Below are 12,388 nucleotides of genomic sequence, written 5' to 3' on the forward strand. Positions count from 1 at the left end.
CACACTGCACATGGTATCCCAACAGGTTACATTAGCCACACTGCACATGGTATCCCAACAGGTTACATTAGCCACACTGCACATGGTATCCCAACAGGTTACATTAGCCACACTGCACATGGTATCCCAACAGGTTACATTAGCCACATGCACATGGTATCCCAACAGGTTACATTAGCCACACTGCACATGGTATCCCAACAGGTTACATTAACCACACTGCACATGGTATCCCAACAGGTTACATTAGCCACACTGCACATGGTATCCCAACAGGTTACATTAGCCACACTGCACATGGTATCCCAACAGGTTACATTAGCCACACTGCACATGGTATCTCTTGTAAATTCCTTTTTATTTGCTGGTTGTTTTTTGTATTTGTTTTATTTTGGATATAGTTATAAAACTTTAGTACATACAACTTTATTATTAATCACAAACTCGAGGCAAAAATCACCACTAGAATTCACATGCAAAAGACACTAGCATCAATAAATACATCCTTGGTAACATTCTTACCCATGTACACAAAAATGATACAATAACACATTCTCCCAAAAGTGAAATGTGTACCGACTACAAAGTATTTAGCAGCACATTTTTCATCAGCAATTTTACACACCTGTGTAACAGGAACTATTAAACCCTTACTGTATCCAGATAAACATCTCAGCCAGAACTGACAAGTCTGTGTGTTTCCTAGATCTTCAGCATGTTTACTATTGTATATATATATCCTTGTCATTGCACTGCATGAAGTGAATGCATGCTTTGATATTTCAATCTGGTGACTGTTCAAACAGAGTCGACAGGTGCGATCCTCTTTTGGAATCTGAAGCCAGGCACCCTTTATGTCCAAACCCTCCAGCTTGTTTAATCTGAGGATTGCTTTAATATTAACTCTGCGTGCCCTTGTCACGCTGTATTGTCTGCTAGTACATTTATTGTAACCCTTTCAGCCTGTTCAGTAATACTGTGAACGTATTTTAGCGCATTATTAGCCTGTTAGTAATATTGTGAAAGGTTTTAGTTAATGTTTAGCCTGTAAGTAATATTGTGATTCCGTCTGTTACCTGGTCCATTTATTCACCTTGATTTGACCGCGATTGGGACACTGTGGTCTGAACTCACTGAGTCTTACCAGCTGCCTCTGTTCCTCATTCGCTCTCGCTGGGAACTACACGTTCCATCTTTATTGTAGCTGAGTGCCGGCGCATGAGAGAGGCCTGTCTGTGCGGTCCATGACGTTACGTTGCATGTGGGGTGTTTCCTCTCACACCAAGACACCGGTAAATCCACCATGGCTAACATGTCCTCCAAAGTGGAAAGCAGTAGGAGGCATCACTCAAGGGACTCAGGGATAATATATTAGCAAGGCCCATAACAGAAGGCAGGAGATTTTAAGACACCATTATCCGGAACTAGTCACGGTTGAGCTGCCAATAGGAAACCCTTCACCACTGTTGGGTATGACAGGGGAAGAAAGTACTAATCACGAGGTAATTGAAACTTTCACAATACCTACACTACATTGCCTCCCGTCTTGTAAGGTTAAAGAAGAGAAGGTGGGCTGCATATAGGTGCCCATAGGAGGGGTGCGGGAGACAAATGTAGTTGCAGGCATCCATAACTCAGTGAAATCTAATGGTGATATTAAAATACTGAGGAACGGTCTTAGATTGCTCCTGTTGAATACTAGATCCTGTAGTATGAAAGACGGACAATTATGTTATAAATAGTAAAGGATTTATTGATACATTTAAATCTTATTTATGTATATAAAAGGGGATATGAAAGGAGTATCTGAAGGAGGATGCTTCAGTCTCTCCAACCGCCAGCTTCAGTGTCCGTCTGTAATGCTCACCTGGCTCCCACGGAGGCGCTGGTCTGGTCTGGGTTGGTGTGGCCTCTTCAAGCGTGATGCGCAGAATTCGGACCACTGATTGAACAGGACCCCCAAATCTTGCTTGTCTGGCCCGTAGGAATATCCTTCTGCAGATGAGAAAGGGGATTAACTGTCTGCTGAATAGTGTGCTTGCTCCCCCCTTTCCCTCTTCGTTCTTCTCTGACTTCCTCCAAAACCCTCGGTTTAAGCTCACCTTATGGTTTGGAAGGATGAACTCTCCATCCTGCTTCTGTTGCAGGGGCGCGCGTTCGTCCAGTTACTTCACTGGTTTTCAGAATGGCACTGGCACATCCACTTGACTTTTCTGAGTGATACGCCATAAGTATGAAGATGCAAAAGTTCAAGTGTGAGCCTCCTTTTATGTTCTTTTTTCTGTCCTTTATTTCAGGTGCAGAACAAAGGCGATGCGTTGAGGGGTTAAATTGCCGGTGGTAAAATCAGGTGAGTTAGTGATGAGGGCGACCCCTCTAAATGTCTTTATAATTCCCCAGTAATGTCTTTTGTCCTTTCCCCATAGGGGCCGGGGTGCGGTACCTGCCAAAGATGCGGCGCCGACCCGAGATGTGGAATGGTTCACCAAGAAAAGCTGGTAAGTAATATGGCTGAAAATTCGGCTTTCCTCTTGTGTTCCCTTGCTCACCTTTTGTCTCTTCTTCTCTCCCCTAGGTGCAGAGATGTGGCGACCGGTGCTGAGAGCCGCGATGGAGCCGGGCGGCGTCTCGGGAACAGGTGAGTGAAGCGCGGCGCTGCAGCGAGCAACGCGGTGCTTTTAAATGGAAGTCTTCTTTCAGGAATGCTGGCGTGAAGATTCCGGATGCAGGTAAGAAGGTTGAATAAGTTCTTGGTTTTCACCTTTCTCTTCTCTTATTCCCTTACAGGTGTTCCAGGTTCGAGGCAGGCGTGGCTGGAGTCCAGGTGCAGGAGCAGACACGGTGAGCGTTCAGCTGCTGGGATGCAGAACAACGCGAAGCACGTGTGGCTGTCCGGGCGTGGCTTAAATAGCTTTGGAAGAAATTCTAGGTGAGTATTCTTCCACAGCCCCACCCAAGTAACAAAATAGTTCCTTCAGAAAAATAGTCCCTCCTAAGCCTCATTTGGCTTGGTTCTTCATGCAGCATGGTCTGCATCAGGTGAGTGTGCAGCATGGTCTGCTTCAGGTAAGTGCACCAAACACTTCCCCTTATGAGCCTGGCACCTATGGCGCCAGGACTGATGTCCAACATGAGCCTGGCGCCAACGGCGCCAGGACAGAGTCCAAAGAGCCCCTATAAAGGGCTGCTGGGCTTTTACCGGGGGCGTGATGCCTGCTCCCGGGGGTGCTGGGCCTGGCCTGGTGCTCCGGGGGTAGGCATCATGACAGCACTCCCCCCCCAAGGCCCCTCCCAAGGTCGTTTCCCCAGGAGGTTTCGGTTTGTTCGGAAAAATTCCGATGGAACCTTTTTACTAGCCGAGGTGCATGTATGTGGTCGCTGGGTTCCCAAGATCTTTCCTGAGGCCCGTACCCCTTCCAATCAATTAGATAGAAAAGTTTTGATTTTGAGATCTTAGAGTCCAAAATGTTCTTCACCTCGAATTCAGGCTCCCCATCTATCTGGATTGGTTCTGGTGACTTTATTAATCTGGTTCCTGGTTGCACTGGTTTCAAAAGCGACACATGAAAAACGGGGTGAATCCGCATGTTAGCTGGTAGATCTAGCTTGACTGCCACTGGGTTAATTATAGCTTTGATCGAGTAAGGGCCTAAATACCTTGGATTAAAAGTCCGAGGTCCCTTGAGCGATAAGTGTTTGGTAGCCAACCATACTTGATCCCCTATTTGGTATGGAGGCGCCTCCTTTCGATGCAGATCCACATTCTTTTTGTATTTCCCTTTCGCATGTTGTAAGTGTGCAGTAGCATCCTTGAAGGCTTGAGTAATCGTAGAATGCAAATGGTCCACTGCGGGCATTTCGAGGCTCAAAGGTGAGTCCAAGTCTGAAGTACGAGGGTGATGTCCATATAGGGTATAAAAGGGGCTCTGACCAGTTACAGAGTGTATCGAGTTATTGTATGCATATTCAGCCACCCATAAAATATCCTTCCAATTACCCTCCGATTGGTGCAACACACATCATAGATATTGTTCAAGGGTCTGGTTCGTTCTCTCCGTCTGACCATCGGTCTGTGGGTGGTGGCTGGTTGAGAGTCTTACGTCGATTTGTGCCAGTTGACAACACTTTTTCCAAAAATGAGAAATAAACTGGCTTCCCCGATCGGAGATTAGTATGGACAGGAATCCATGCAGACGGATGATATTTTCGAGGAATTCCTTGGCAAGAACAAAAGCTGAAGGTAATCCTTTCAACGGAATGAAATGGGCCATCTTGGAAAATAAATCCACCACAACCAGAATAGTATTGTATCCATTACAAGAGGGCAGGTCCGTGATAAAATCTAGTGACAAGGTGTGCCAAGGTGCTGGTGGAATGTCTAAGGGTTGAAGAAGACCGGCGGGTTTTGATTTTTGACCTTTGTTTTGGGCACAAACTCCACAGGACATCACGAAAGATTTAATATCCTTTCGCCAGGACGGCCACCAGAATTGTCGTTTAATTTTTTCCTCTGTTTTGGCAATGCCAGGATGTCCTTCCATCAGAGTATCGTGATGACGGGAAATAACCAGTTCTTGCAATTCCTTTTCTGGCAAAAATAAACGTCCTTGGAAGTAAGGTAAGCCATCGTTGATTGAAAAGGCAGACCCCCTTTTGATCCAATCCTGCAAGGCTGAAGAGTCCAGGAATAGTTTTACCCATGCTTGAATGTCTTCAAGGGTTTGTAAAGTGGTTATCCCCAAGATTCTTTGTTCGGGAATTATCGTCACATGTTCTGAGTTTGTGTCCATTTCTCCCATTCCAATTTGAGATAGCGCGTCCGCTTTGCCATTCTTACAGCCGAGACGGAAGGTGATTACAAAATCGAACTCAGCAAAGAATAAAGCCCATCTGAGCTGTCGTGAAGACTGAGCCTTGGCAGTTTTTAAATATTGTAAATGTCGGTGATCAGTGATCACGGTGATGGTATGCCTGGTGCCAAGAAGATAATGCCGCCCAGCCTTAAAGGCGGACTTAATGGCTAATAATTCCTTATCGGTGATTGCATAATTTATCTCCGGCGGCGAGAACTTTCTGGACCAAAATGCTACGGGGTGCATTGGTTGGTTTCGGGGTCTCTCTGAGACAGGACAGCTCCCATGGCTAAGCTGGATGCGTCGGTTTCGACTATATATGGGAGATCAGGACGCGGGTGTTTCAAAATAGGTGCAGACGTAAATTTAGCTTTTAATTCCTGAAAGGCCTGTTCAGCTTCCTCGGTCCTTTCAAAACGTTTATTCTTCCGCCAGAGTGCAGTGATGGGTTGCACCACCCGTGAAAATTCCGGGATAAACCTGCGATAAAAATTGGCAAAACCAAGCATGCTTTGGACACCTTTCACCGAACTAGGTGATGGCGATTTGAGGATGGCATCCATTTTCTGTGAGTCCATTCGGACCCCTTTAGGTGTCAGGATGAATCGAAGAAACTCAACCTCGGTGGTATGGAAAACGCATTTTTCCAGCTTTGCAAACAGTTTGTGCTGGTGCAATTTCTCAGAATGTCATCGATATACACGACAACACAGACATCGATGAGTTCCCGAAGGACATCATTCATGAAGAATTGGAAGGCAGCAGGCGCGTTGCACAACCCGAAAGGCATCATCTGGTATTAGAATAGTCCATATTTTGTACGGAAGGTCGTTTTCCATTCGTCGCGTTCTTTTACTCGTACCAGATGATAAGCCCCCCGGAGATCTAACTTGGTGTATATGCAAGCGTCCTTCACCTGGTCAAGGAGTTCAGGGATCAAAGGCAGAGGGTAACGATTTGTACAGTTATCTGGTTCAATGCGCGGTAATCGATACAAGTTCTAAGGTCACCTTCTTTTTTTGGCACGAAGAACAAAGCCGAGGATGCCGGAGACTTTGATGGGCGAATTAAACCATTGGCTAGTTATTGATCTTAATATTGTCTCAAATGCAGATTCTCCGGCTCAGTAAGGGCATAAATCCTGCTACAAGGGGGTTGTGCACCGGGCACCAGATCGATTTGGCAATCGTACGATCTGTGAGGAGGTAACATGTTGGCCTGTTCCTTTTGGAAGACGTCCTGAAAGTCTTGGTATTCCGGAGGTAGTTGCATGGAGACAGAGGTTACTGATGCTAGACTGATCTTCAGATTTTCTGGGTAGCAGGTTCGTGCACACTCCGGAAAGGTTATTCTATTCACTCGCCAATCAATTTGAGGATTATATGTCTCTAACCAAGGGATTCCGAGAATAACCTGAAACTGTGGAGCCTTGATTACATCAAACACAACTGCCTCCCGATGGCCGTCCGGACCTACAAGTGTCACCTCAGCTGTGGAATGTGTTACCGGTCCCGAGGCAATTTCGGTTCCATCAACTGTGGTGATGACATCTTTGCTGGTTTTTAGCACGCAGGGGAAGGTTAATCCTGGAGACCAATTCACGATCCACGTAGTTTCCTATAGCCCCACTATCGATGTATACCTTTATTGCATGCAACCGCTTAGGCTGTTCCGGATCTACGAGGACCATTGGCACAGTGAAATGCGAGGTCTGAGAGTTCGTTTTCAAGCTCGGCAAGCGGACCCCTACGCTTGTCGGGCGGGGTCGTTTCCCGATACAGAGGTTTCATGGATTTTATCAGCGGCTCCTACCACCTGCCTGGGCGGCCTTGCCGGGCAATCTCGTAGAAAGTGTCCAGAGGATCCACAATAAAGACATAAGTGCATCTGCCATCTTCTTTCACATTCCTTTTGCGTTAAAGGTCCTTTAACTCCTCCGATTTGCATTGGCTCAGAGGCTTCAGCCCCCTTGAGGTTAGCGTGGGTCTTGACTAACACCCGGGTCTCAAACTTGGACCGATCTGCTTTTCTGTTTTGCAGTCTGTGATCCAATTGGACCACTAAGTCTATATATTCTGAGCATTCTTGGGGCGGATTTACAACTTGGGCCAGGACATCTTTAAGTTCTCCGCGTAGACCTCGATAAAATAACGTGATTCTTTTATCCTCTGGCCACCCACTTTCCACAATTAGTCTATTAAAGGTTGCAATGTAGGAAAGGAGGTCTTGATTGCCCTGTCGCAGAGATAGAAGTTCGTCATCTAGAGCCTGCCCCTGGGAGTGACGAGCAAATAACCTTTCCATGCTTGCTTGAAATCCTTGAAAATCACGAAGAATCGGGTCATCTTGAGTTACCAGTGGAACTGACCAATCGGCAGCACTGCCGCTGAGATATGACAATACAAAGGCTACCATGGTCTGGTCATTAGGGAAGGCCCCAGGTCTGCACAGGAAATGCAAATGACACTGATTCATGAATACGGCGAATCGTTTGGGGTCCCCAGCAAAGCGTTCGGGTGGGGCCAGCGGCATGTTTCCAGGTAGATTAATCTGCACCGGGTTACTGGAAAGCATAGGAGCGGGGTTCCCTCCGGAACCGGGTAAAGGAGTTTGTCCAGGTTGACCTTGCAAAAGCTGTCTAGCCAGGTCATCAGCTCTTTCCTTTGTTACAATCACTTCCCTCCTGAGAGCATTAGTCTCTTGACGAGCGGCATGTACTTTGGCCCATAATTTCCCCAGTAGTTGGGCCAACTGGTCAGTCTCGGACGTTTCCATAGCGCCTGGGTGGGAATTTGTAGGGGTGCTTTACGTTATGTAATGCTCACCTGGCTCCCACGGAGGCGCTGGTATGGTCTGGGTTGCTGTGGCCTCTTCAAGAGTGATGCGCAGAATTCGGACCACTGATTGAACAGGACCCCCAAATCTTGCTTGTCTGGCCCGTAGGAATATCGTTCTGCAGATGAGAAAGGGGATTAACTGTCTGCTGAATAGTGTGCTTGCTCCCCCGTTTCCCCCTTCATTCTTCTCTGACTTCCTCCAAAACCCCCGGTTTAAGCTCACCTTATGGTTTGGAAGGATGAACTCTCCATCCTGCTTCTGGTGCAGGGGCGCGTGTTCGTCCAGTTACTTCACTGGTTTTCAGAATGGCGCTAGCACATCCACTTGACTTTTCTGAGCGATACGCCGTAAGTATGAAGATGCAAAAGTTCAAGTGTGAGACTCCTTTTATGTTCTTTTTTCTGTCCTTTATTTCAGGTGCAGAACAAAGGCGATGCGTTGAGGGGTTAAATTGCTGTTAGTAAAATCAGGTGAGTTAGTGATGAGGGCGACCCCTCTAAATGTCTTTATAATTCCCCAGTAATGTCTTTTGTCCTTTCCCCATAGGGGCCGGGGTGCGGTACCTGCCAAAGATGCGGTGCCGACCCGAGATGTGGAATGGTTCACCAAGAAAAGCCGGTAAGTAATATGGCTGAAAATTCGGCTTTCCTCTTGTGTTCCCTTGCTCACCTTTTGTCTCTTCTTCTCTCCCCTTGGTGCAGCGATGTGGCGACCGGTGCTGAGAGCTGCGATGGAGCCGGGCGGCGTCTCGGGAACAGGTGAGTGAAGCACGGCGCTGCAGCAAGCAACGCGGTGCTTTTAAATGGAAGTCTTCCTTCAGGAATGCTGGCGTGAAGATTCCGGATGCAGGTAAGTAGGTTGAATAAGTTCTTGGTTTTCACCTTTCTCGTCTCTTATTCCCTTACAGGTGTTCCAGGTTCGAGGCGGGCATGGCTGGAGTCCAGGTGCAGGAGCAGACACGGTGAGCGTTCAGCTGCTGGGATGCAGAACAACGTGAAGCACGTGTGGCTGTCCGTGCGTGGCTTAAATAGCTTTGGAAGACGTTCCAGGTGAGTATTCTTCCACAGCCCCACCCAAGTAACAAAATAGTTCCTTCAGAAAAATAGTCCCTCCTAAGCCTCATTTGGCTTGGTTCTTCATGCAGCATGGTCTGCATCAGGTGAGTGTGCAGCATGGTCTGCTTCAGTTAAGTGCACCAAACACTTCCCCTTATGAGCCTGGCGCCTATGGCGCCAGGACTGATGTCCAACATGAGCCTGGCGCCAACGGTGCCAGGACAGAGTCCAAAGAGCCCCTATAATGGGCCGCTGGGCTTTTACACGGGGGCGTGATGCCTGCTCGGGGGGGTGCTGGCCCTGGCCTGGTGCTCCGGGGGTAGGCATCATGACACCGTCCCACATTCTACATTCCTCTTCTAGAATCCGTGTAGCTTCCACACCAAGTGCATCACATTTTACCATGCTACACATCCCTCTTCTTTCTAGACACATCTTTAATCTCCATAGTCCATTAAGTACTTCGGTCTTTGATACTTTCTTCCAAACCTTGATACTAAAGTTTGGATCCCAGATGGTATATGTATTGAATTTACTGGTAAGGAAAATTCTTGGCTCACTCTATTTTCATCAACATTACTCAAGCACACTCTCACCATTAGCCTTTCCATTCATTACCATAATTCTCCCATTGTTCCATACTCTCCCGTCACTTGTTCTTACAACATGTTTAAAAACCTCAATGACTTGTATAGGGTTTGACCACTTAATGCCTTTCACTCTCAAAGCTTCTGGTAGTTTGATTCTCACAAAATATCCTACTTCCAGGTTCTTGTTAAACCTAAATCTCCTCTTGTCATGTCATGATTTTGTTACTATATTGTCTCTGTCTAAACATATCTGCTGCATCACTGGTTATTACTCGCATATTTAGCACATCAGTCATCCATCCAGGACATAATTTAGTGGTAGCTTTTCTACCCCTACTCAATTCAAATGGTGATACACCAGTCGTACTGTGTGGGGTAAACCTGTGTGCTATAACCATCATTCTGACTGCTTCTTTCCAATTCATTCCATTGGCCCACACCCATCTAACGGCATCTTTGAGTATTCTATTGTATCTTTCCACTAGACCATTAGTTTGTGGGTGATAAATCGCACTGCTAACCTGCTTAATCGATTTTTCTCTCAAATACTCTTCCATCTCTCTGGAAATAAATTGGGGCCCATTATCTGATATCATAACTTCTGGATAACCTTCACGACCACATATCTCTTCCATGAAATTAATAATATTCTTGGTCGTGACACACGGCAACATTTTTGCTTCTGCCCATCTAGTCAATATGTCAATCATTATCACACAAAATGTTTGATATCCCTCACTCCACACTGGACCCATTATGTCTATACCTACTTTCATCCATGGTCGACTTGGTATATCAGTAGGGTACTCATTGCTCACACAATTCTTGTCTGACTTATTACAAAGGATACAGTCTCTTACGCTTCGATTTGTGCATCACATCCTGGCCACCAATACGTGTTCCTTATTCTATTCTTTGTTTTGGAAATGCCTTGATGTCCTTCATACCCTAGTACAATTATTTTCTTTCTGACATCTTCTGGCAGAAACAGTATGTCTCCTCTAAGTAGATATCCATCTTGTATGCTTAACTCATCTCTGACACTCCATAATCCTTGTACTTCTGCCTCTTTAATGTTATTAATGAGAACATGTTTGCTATTGATATTTTCCAACATAAACTTCATTTTAGTGTCTTTGTTCATCCCTTCCAATCATTTATCTTTGGAAATAGCTGTATCTTGAAGTATACATATAATTTCTTGTTGACTTTCCTCACATTCACATTCTTCTTGAACGTTTGTAAGCCTAGATAAGCAGTCTGCAGCATAATTCCTTACGCCGGGGATGTATTTAGCCACTACATTAAATTCTTGCATTCTATGAACACATCGCCTTATTCTCCCTGATACCTTATCTAATCCTTTGTTCATGAACAATTCTACAAGGGGTTTGTGGTCCGTGTGTATCTCGAACTGTGTTCCCCACACAAAACTCCTGAATTTGTTTACTGCCCAGACAATGGCTAAGGCTTCTTTTTCAATAGTTGCATATGTTTTTTGCTCCCTTTAGTAATCGTGAAGCAAATGCAATTATTTTCTCATCTCCATCATGCACTTGCGCTAACACTGCTCCCAGACCCACGTTACTGGCATCCGTTGTAATCATTGTACGTTGTCCTCGTACAAAATTTTTCAGTGCTGGTGCAGCTGTCAAAGCATTCTTTATGTAATTGAACTCTTTCTCACAATTTTCACTCCATTCATATCTCACATTCATTTTGGTAAGATCTCTTAGCACAGCTGTATGGTCAGCAAATGTTCTTACATATTTAGAATAGTACTCAGCCATTCCTAAAAATGTTCTCAGTTGTTCTTTATTGGTGGGGGTTGCCATTTTATTAATTGCTGACATTAAATCTGGTTTTGGTGCAATCCCTTCTTCTGATATCACATGACCTAGATATTCAATCTCTTTCCTATGAATTTTTGACTTTTCCTTACTTAATGTCATGCCCATTTTGTGCAATTTCCTCAATGCCTTTTCCAGTCTACTATCATGTTCTGATTGATCATTGGCGTATATAAGAATGTCATCCTGAAAGAAGACTATGCCTTCATCACCATCAAATATGTGGTGCATGGTCTTCTGAAACACAGAGGCTGCTGATATAAGACCAAACGGCATTCTCCGATATTGATATAAACCTTCCGGCGTTATGAACGCAGTAAGATGTCTTGAGTCCTTATGCAACTGAATTTGATGGTATGCAGAAGTGAGATCTAGGGTCAAAAATACTCTGGCTGACCCCATAGGTGATAATAGCTCTTGAATATTAGGTAATGGGTGTCTTTCCGGAATGATGCATTTATTCAATTCTCTAAGATCAATGCACACTCTGACTTTTCCTGAGCTCTTCCTCACTACCACTAATGGTGACACCTATTCTGCAGCATCAATTCTTTCAATTATCCTTTGGTCCTCCAGTTTCTTCAATTCCTTCTTTACGTCTTCTCTCATGGCTAGAGGCACATTCCTCAGCTTCTGTGCAACTGGTTTACAATTTTCTTTGAGTTGTATTCTGTGTGTAATATCTTTTACACATCCTATTCCATCCTTGAATACCTCCTTCTTTATTGTCTCTGCGGTCATTTCATTTGATTCAACCACATAAATGATGAACAGAACAATTTCTTAAATTAATATTTATAAATGTTCCTTTTTTAATTTTTTTAAAGTACTGGGACGAGTAGGAGTGAATTAGTTGCTCCTTATTATCTTTTCAATCTTTTGTGGAGTGGGACTTTATAAACAATATGCGTGCGCACATTGAACAGCAGATTGTTTACTTTCACTCATATATATATTAGGCTGCAGCACAGCACCGCTTCGCCGGCCTTCGTAATTACAGTATCCTTTGTTCCTTGTTACCGGTTGCCACAGTAACACACTCACTATGGCTGCATACAAAGACGTGCGTCTTCACGTCGCGTGTCCTTTTTTCTTGAAGTGTCTCCTTCGACTTCAGTATGTCAATAGGAGCGCGCGATCCGCTCAAGGCAGTGTTTTCTTTTAACACGGTCGCGTGGACTAACAGCGGCAAGTGTGTGTGT

The sequence above is a fragment of the Ambystoma mexicanum genome, chromosome 4p (genome assembly GCF_040938575.1).
Source record: "Ambystoma mexicanum isolate Mex_15411 chromosome 4p, UKY_AmexF1_1, whole genome shotgun sequence".
Classification (NCBI taxonomy): domain Eukaryota; kingdom Metazoa; phylum Chordata; class Amphibia; order Caudata; family Ambystomatidae; genus Ambystoma; species Ambystoma mexicanum.